The following is an 8,970-nucleotide window of genomic DNA, read 5'->3' as shown; positions in this document are numbered from 1 at the left end:
TATAGCTACAGTTGTATGTTAGTGGCTGTTTTGCCTATCAGTGGGTCAGTGCTGCTGCTGTCGAAGCCATGTTCTTATGTGCCACCTGGGCGCTGTCAAAGCCATCTGCATTTGTATGCACACATTACTATATCAGCAGGTTCACCTAGAAAAGATAGTCTGGACAAACAATGAGAGAAGAAAATAACGGGACCAACGGTCCCAGAAGGACATGAGAGCATGGGAGGTAGGGGAAGGGAGGAGATGTTGGCCCACACAGGGACAAGGGAACAACAAGTGGTTCAAAACCAGTGGAGGGAGGGGATGGGAGGACTGGTAGGAAGTGACCAAGGGCGAGGTAACTGAGAGGAATTACTGAAACTAGAATGAAGGCTGAACATGGTAGTGGGACAGGAAGAAAGCGTAAGGAAATAGAGGAAAGGAGTAGGAGGCAAAGGGCATACATAGAGGCCTAAATACAGACATGCACATATGTAAATATATTCATGATTACGGGGGAAATAGAGGTACGTACATATATTTATAGGTTCAGTAGTAGGGTAGCAGGTGGACATTGGGCCTCCTCACGCAAACTTCCCCAATACAATAGCACCCTGCCAAGCTAAACGACCATTCCATGATACCCACCTTCCCGACATGATCACTGAAGAAAGATGTGTGTGTAAGCAAACGTGGTGAAGAAAGCTGATGGTGCCCGGCTATCAAAAAGATATAGCATCTGGGATCTTAAAGGCTTGAAGGCAAACAAGCGACCATCTACCTCAGAAGCAACAAAGCCCACAGAGAAGAATCACACAGCCTAAGCAAATACAAGGTGTTGAATGGACCAGGTAGCAGACACCAATGAACAAAAACAATCACTGTGTGATCACCATCCTCACATAAATGCTGAGGACGAAAGTGTGCATAAACAAGTGTTGAAGAATGCTGATGGTGCCCGGCTATTGAGAGATATAGTGTCCAGGGACTTAAAGACTTGAAAGTAAACAAGCGGCCATCTAGCCCAGAAGCAACAAAGCCCACACGGAAGCAGCACACCAACATGGGTGATCGTGAAGGGCAGAGAAGACCAGGTCTCAAACCACAAAGGCGGGGGTGGGGGGTAATCACATCACCGTGAATGAGGGGGAGTGCATGATGGGGCCCCAATGCCCATCTGTACACAGCCGGACATCCATTGCAGAGGGGTGGTGGGGAGGAGATGAGCCACTCAGGGTTCAGTGTAGCCACAATGAAACTCAAAACCTTCCTCTAGTTCTTGAACGCTTCCTCCCCTCCCAATTATCATGATCCCAATTCTACCTTGCGGACCTGGTTAGACCAGAGGATGCACAGCAGTGCAGTAGGGATCTGGAAACACGGGGAATCTAGGATGGATGAACCCCTCAGGATCAGTGGTGGGAGAGGCGACACCGGGAGGGAAGGGGATGTAGAAAGGGAGAACCGATCTTGGAGATCTATGTGTAACCTCCTCTCTGGGACATGGGCAATGGGAATGTGGGTGAGGGGAGACGCTGGACACTGTAAGATAAGATAAAATAATTATATATAAACTATTAAGGGTTCAGGGGGAAGGGGGGAGCGGGGAAAGAGGGGGAGGGAAAAGAGGAAAAAGAGCTGAGTCCAGGAACTCAAGTGGAAGGCGAATTTTGAGAATGACAAGGGCAATGAATGTATAAGGGTGCTTTACTCAATTGATGTATGTATGGATTGTGATAAGAGTTGTATGAGCCCCAATAAAAAGATTTATAAAACAAAAAACAGCATGATACTGGTAGGATGAGCAATACTCTGACCAATGGATAAGAACAGAGAATCCAGAAATAAAATCAGCAGCATGCAGACAACTGGCCTTTGATTCGCATTCTAAAAACATCAAATGGGAAGGAAATGCCTTGTTTAACACATGGTGCTGGAAAAACTGGATATCAACCTGTAGAAGAGTGAAGCAAGATCCTTACCTCACTCCATATACAAATACAAATTCAAGGTGGATCATAGACCTCTAGGTAAAACCCCAAGCTATCATGATTATCAATTAAAAAAACAGGGGCAAAACAAAGAAAGTTTGAGAATACAGGGGAAATTAAAATTAAGGAAGGATTCACTCAAAGAAGATCTAATAGAGAGGTGGGACATAGTAAAGATAAAACACTGTGTACACCCCCAAACTTCATCAAGAGTGTAATAAGAGAGCCCAAAGACTGGGAAAAGATATTTAGTAATGACATATCAGATAAAGGGCGTATTACCAAAATCTACAGAATCCTCCAAGACTACAACAAGAAAAAAATGAAACCCACTGAAGAGGTGGGCAAAAAGACCTGTGCAGAAAATTCACAAAAGAGTAAACCCAAATGGTCAATAAACAAATGAGAAAGTGTTCCCAGATAACTAGGCATCTGGGAAATGCATATTAAAATCACTATGAGTTACCAGCCAACACCCACAAAGATAGCCCAATTCAAAAGCACAGAAAGCAAAAATGTTGGAGGGGGTGTGGAGAGAAATTTAGGAACTTTCAATTACTGCTGGTGGTCTTATAGATATGTACAGCCACCGTGGACAGCGATTTGGCGATACCTAAAATAAATAGAAACAACCCAGCAATTCCACTACTGGGCATACACGCAGAAGAAATAATAAATAGACCACAGACAGGCATCTAATCTCTAATGTTCATCACTGCACAATTCACTATCATAAAAAATTGGAAACAGTCTAAATTTCCATCAATAGGTGAATGGATTAAAAACTCCAGTATATATGCACAATGGAATATAGTCATGAAAAGATTAAATATCTCATTTCATGGAAGTAGTTGGAGGATGTTATGCTGAGTAAAGTTAAGCCAAACACAAAAGATCAAGTACAACATGAGTCCAAACAGCAGAACAGACCAAAGGGAAAATGCACACAACACACAACTCCTGGCTGAGGACCAGATAGTCTGGTGTGAGCCAGACTAATCTGAATGATGCATATGTCATCAAACAAACAAAATTCACCAATAAATTAATTAATCAAAATAAACAAACAATAATAATAAGATGCAGAAAGCATCTGTGCAGAATGACATATTTTCCACACCTCTCATATGCTCTTAAGGCCTACAGATTGGTGGGGGAAGAAAAAAGACATAAAAGGGGAACCAGGACAGCACCCCTGGAGAGGGTACTACCCCAGCAGAGGGTACTGTTTGGGAGTGCCAAGGGAGACCAAGAGTAGACCTCATTCCATGTGCCAATCCTTGAGGTCAGTGTTCCTGCTCAGAGCAGCTCATTTCCAGAGACGACTACAGCACTGTCTCTAGATCCGCAGTTCTACCTGGGGATCGAACGACCCTTTCACAGGGGTTGCCCAATTCATAACAGTTGCAAAGTCACAGTTATGAAGTAGCAATGAAAATAATTTTGTGGTGGGGGGGTCACCATAACATGAGGAAATGTATGAAAGGGTGGCAGCATTAGGAAGGTTGAGAACCACTGCTCTAGATGACAGTGCTATAGAGGCTGGTCCTGAAGATACAGTTTGGGAAGAGTGGCCTGTCTGACATAGGTGTGGGGATAAATCAAGAGGAGAATACAAGAGACCAGCAATGGGAACAAAGTCTGGAAGTCCCTGAGGCATCCATTGTAGACTTCCGATTCTGGGCAACACTTGACACCTCACTCAAACTGGTTGGGAGTTACTCACATGGGGGCCACATTAAAAGACTAATGATGTAACAGGATGAGGGGTGGGTACTAGACCTCTCCACCCTGATTCAGGAAAAGTAATAGGAACTTGCAGGATGTGTGCCTTTCAGATACAAAGGCTGAGGACTAAAAGGGTGTATGCGCTGTTTGGTCACTGGTCCTGGGATATGGAACTCTGAAAGACAGTTCTGGGGGGTGGGGGAGGTTGTCATTGGATGGGAGGAAGCTGGGGGAGGTGAGTGGTGAGCCATTAGTGACAGGGACAGGAGGAATAGAGAGGCTTATAAAATTCATGGTGAGGCCAGCCTGCATGAACACGAGGTGCTGAAGGGATCAGTTATCAGGCATCAAGGAACCAAAAACCATATCATTGTATGCTCACCTCCAGGATATGATCACTGAAGACAAATGGGTGCATAAGCAAATGTGGTAAAGAAAGCTGATGATGCCCGGCTATCAAAAGATATAGTGTCTGGGGTCTTAAAGGTTTGAAGGTAAACAAGCAGCCACATAGCTCAGACAACAAAGCCCACATGGAATAAGCACACTAGCTTATGAGATCACGAGGTGTTGAAGGGATCAGGTATCAGGCATCATCAGAACAAAAAATTATATCATTGTGAATAAGGGGGAGTGCAGAGTAGAGTCTCAAAGCCCAGCTGTAGGAAATTGAACATCGTCTTATGGAAGGGTCGCAGGGAGGAGATGAGCCAGTCAGGGTGCAGTGTAGCAACAATGAACCGTACAATTTTCCTCTAGTTCTTAAATGCTTCTTCTCCCCACTATTGTTATCCCAATTCTACCATACAAATCTGGCTGGACCAGAGGATGTACACTGGTACAGATAGGAACTGGAAACACATGGAATCCAGGACGTATGATCCCTTCAGGACAAGTGGTGAGAGTGGTAATACCGGGAGGGTGGAGGGAGAGTGGGGTGGAAAGGGGGAACTGATTACAAGGATCTACATATAACCTCCTCCCTGGGGGGGCGGACAACAAAAAAGTGGGGGAAGGGAGACATCAGACAGTGTAAGATATCACAAAATAATTTATAAGTTAACAAGTGTTCATGAGGTAGGGAAAGTGGGGAGGTAGGGGGAAAAATTAGGAACTGATGCCAGGGGCTTAACTGGAAAGCAAATGTTTTGAGAATGATGAGGGCAACGATTGTGTAAGGGTGCTTTGCTCAATCATTGTATGTATGGATTGTGATAAGAGTTGTACAAGCCCCTAATAAAATGATTAAAAATAAATTCATAGTGAGGATGGGGTAGCATTCCTGGTCAGGTTTGTTTTGTTCAATCGAAAAGTATCTGAGAGATAAATTATTGAGAGGTAATCAATGGGTAAACATGATAGTTGGGCAGGGGGAAAGAAAAAGAAAAAGAGGAAAGCAGAAGAAAGCAAAAATGTATGTATGTATATATATATATATATGAATATACATATGTAATTATAATTATATAACAATATGGCACTGTATTATACTCACCTTCTCAACATGGTCACTCAATACAAAGTGGATGCATAAGCAAATGTGGTGAAGAAAGCTGATGGTGTCCAGCTATTTAAAAATATAACATCTAGGGTCTTAAAGGCTAGTAGTCAAAAAAATCAGCCATGGAGCAGGGAAACCACAAGGCCCACATAGGAGAAACACAGCAACCTATGTGGTTATGAGGAGTCAACAAGAATAGGTATCCAAAGTTCAAAAAAAAGTACTCACTCAAATTGATGTGATAGAGTATGGACAGAGTGGAGAGCCTAAACACACCTACAGGACAATTGGACAGGCCTTCACGGAGGGGCTGTGTGTCTGCGTGTGAGGGACTCGGGGAGTGGTATAGCACTGAGCAACTCCTAACTCTTCTCTATTTCTTTAATATTCACTCCCCTTAATATAGAGACTTATATTTCACCTTACGAATACTGTTAGTCCTACATATGTTCATTTGTATATTTAAGATAGTTTGATGAAGGAATGTTATAATGGATGGCCCTTTATAATTAGCAACAGGTATAATGATGCCTTGAGGATGTGGGAAGACAGGGGGGCAGGGGATGGGGGAATGACTGAGCTGATAGCAATGTTGACTGTATAACCCCATGCTAGAAGAGTGGATAACAGAATCATAGTGAATGGATATATTGGATTGGGTAAGATATATATATATATATATATATGAATAATAATAATAATACATAACAATAACAACAAGGATTCCTGGGAGGAGGAGGGGTGAAGGAGGGGGTTAAGTGGTTGCTGATCTAAAAACAGTTCAAGAAGAAAGAAAATATTTTGAAACTGATTGTATTAACAATTGTACAATTATACTTGATCTATTCAAATTAGGGAGTGTTATGACACCCATAAGAGCTCCCAAAAAATGATGAATAAAAAGAGAAAAAGACCCTAGACAAGATGACGTCATGGCTTGAACAATGAGCTCAAACATAAGAAAACTCATGGGGATGGAGCAGGATCATGTGATGTCAATAAGGGCACTGAGTCACAACTGAATGGAACAGCCACAGCAACACCTTCATTATGTCTGTGTGGGAGGACATACTTCTGGGTAGTTTCTTTGAACTTACTTAAGATCTCAAGGATGGAAAGAGGCAGAGCCAGAAGATTGTACCACATGAGATATCTGCTCTATGACCACAAGTGTAGACTGTGTGACTGAGGACAGGCACAGGCTAGTGAAGAGAAGAGAACCCTTCACTGTGTCTTCTCCTAGCAGCCTTAATTCTCTTTAAACATCAGGAATACCCTTTGCTAATCCTCACCACACTCACTACTTCTTCCTTCACAGAATATACATTTTAGTTAAATGATGACAGCTAAACCAGATTGCATACAAAAGAGCTTCAAAAAGTACATGGGACAATTCCATTATCTTTCAATTTAATTTTTTTTTTAATGTGCCCTAGGCATCAAGCTAGGATGAACAAAGGGCTGCCAGTCTGCTCTGCCCCTGACTGATATAGGAGCACCACCACCAATCAGGTGTCTCTTTGCCCATAGCTAGGGGTATTCAATTTAATTTTTCAATGAACTTTTTGAAGTTTATCTTATTACTTTTTGCTGTGGTTCAGATTTTTAGAATGTTTCCATTGACAGCTTTTTGTGATGTGTAGGTGTGATATAAAACCCAAACCAAACTCACTGCCGTGAGTAAGTTCTGACTCATAGGGATCCTCTAGGGCAGGGCAGAGGTACCCTGTGGGTTTCAGAGACTGTAACTCGTTATGGGATTAGAAAGCCTGTTTTTCTCCTGCACAGGATCTGATGATTTCAAACTTCTGGCCTTGCTGTTAGCAAACCAACTCATAAGCACTATGCAACCAGGCTTCCTTTATGTGTGATACAGTTATTGGCAAACACGGTTGTTGATTTTTAGTATTTGTTTTCTTCAGGCTGCAATTCGGGGTTCAACTTCCTTTTGCCTTGACAATAAGAACTATAAGCTAAAGACTTTGAGTATTTAAAAATTAAAAAAGTAATCATAGAATTATTTTATTAGCCATATAGATTGATTTTATTCTTATGTGAATAAAAAGTCTAACAAATGTGTGGGCTCAGCAATTCTAATGGAGCTACTATTACAAAATGTTTTTTTTCAAAATCTTATAAAATGCTGTCTATTTTACATGTTTAATTGAGTACAAAGTAGAACACGTGTAACTATATTTTGTGATCAGGCAACAAACAATTTTCAATTTTCTTCGCGTTCCCTTAAAAGAGTCATTTAAAATTCATGCTGAAGGAAAATCCTTTCTAACCTAAAGTTCTAATCACTGTCTGAAACTAAGATAAATGACCTCAAAGGGAACATAAGTCCCCTTGCATGCCAAGATTTATTTTTGTTTACTCTCCTAATGAGGTTAATATAAATGAATTTGCAATAATTGGACTGAGCAGGCTTCAAATACACGAAGATGTCATGGAAAAATGATAAACTAAGCTTACTAAGCTACAAATAGTTAGATAATATAAAGGTGAGTGCCCAACCTCAGATACGTAATTTCATGCACACTTTTTACACAACAAATATAAAAAATTAACATACAATACATAAATCAACAAAATTAATGTTTTTAAATATGTTATAATATTCTGTTATGCCCTATGACCAAGTCACATTTATAGTAAACACACACTCACACTTTATTTAAATAAACAAAATGTGTCTTAATTCTCTCAGCATGTATAATGTGAACCTCATTGTTCCAGCAAGAATCCATATTATTTATAGTTAGTTTGATGCTTGGATTTGACAGGCCACCATCTGGGGCACGGCAAGAGGCCATTTTGAAAATGCAAGCCTTCAATAAGATCAAAGTATGTACAGAAGTATTAAATTATACCCAGATAGAAAAATGTGTCCTCAGACTTTTATGCAAAGTTTAACATTGACACATGCTCTATGAATTTTCAATTCCACACATACAAGCAAAATCCATGCCATTAAAATGCTTAGAGATGGCTTGGGGAAAAAAACATATATATATATATATATATGTATATATATATCTGAACTGGGATCACATGTCCTTTCCGGCCTCTAACAGTGGCATTCATCTGCCATAATAGAGACTCAGAAACACAGTGTGCCTTTACTCTGCGGGGGTTACAAAGCTGTTCAGTGTAGGAAATCAGCACGTGAATATCTCTTCCCCTAGCTATAAAATGAAAAACACCTGACACTTGAGAACTGTTAGTACATGATTTGAATGCCATTAGAGGCTGCTCCTACACATTTCATATTACAGCTGTGGCGTGTGTAACCCATGAATAGCACTTGTGTTATGTTTGCTTTAGAAAACTCTGTGTTGATCCCTCCAGGCGCTCTATTTGCAAGTACTCCCATGTGAAGCAGAGAGCAGGGGGGAATCTGAAGCAAACAGATATGTTTTACCAAGGCTTCTCTCTAAGGAAGGAGCCCGGTGGTGCAGTGGTAAAGTGCTTGACTGATAACCAGAAAATAAGAGGTTGTATCCATCAATTGCTCTCTAGGAGAAAAGGACGTGGTAGTATGCTTCTATAAAGATTACATCCTTGGGACAATTCTGCTCTGTCTTATATGTTGCTGTGTATCAGAATTGACTCATTAGCTGCAGTCTTGGGATTCTGTAAGGAAATCTTTTGAGAAGGTAGAGAAACAACTAATATACCTCCAACTCCAGTTGTAAAATTTAAATGAAGATGACCTAGGGGGTCGATCTTCTATTGATACAACTGAGATCACTTGTAATATATGCAGGG

General features: G+C 41.0%; 1 pseudogene; it reads right to left on the bottom strand.

The window, feature by feature from the left end:
• Positions 1-6,622: 6,622 nt before the first annotated feature.
• Positions 6,623-6,738, bottom strand: LOC142441647 (small nucleolar RNA SNORA48; annotated as a pseudogene).
• Positions 6,739-8,970: the final 2,232 nt, after the last annotated feature.

The sequence above is a fragment of the Tenrec ecaudatus genome, chromosome 2 (assembly GCF_050624435.1).
Source record: "Tenrec ecaudatus isolate mTenEca1 chromosome 2, mTenEca1.hap1, whole genome shotgun sequence".
NCBI lineage: Eukaryota > Metazoa > Chordata > Mammalia > Afrosoricida > Tenrecidae > Tenrec > Tenrec ecaudatus.
The sequence above is the reverse complement of the archived record's forward strand: the minus strand, read 5'-3'. Positions and strand labels throughout refer to the sequence as shown.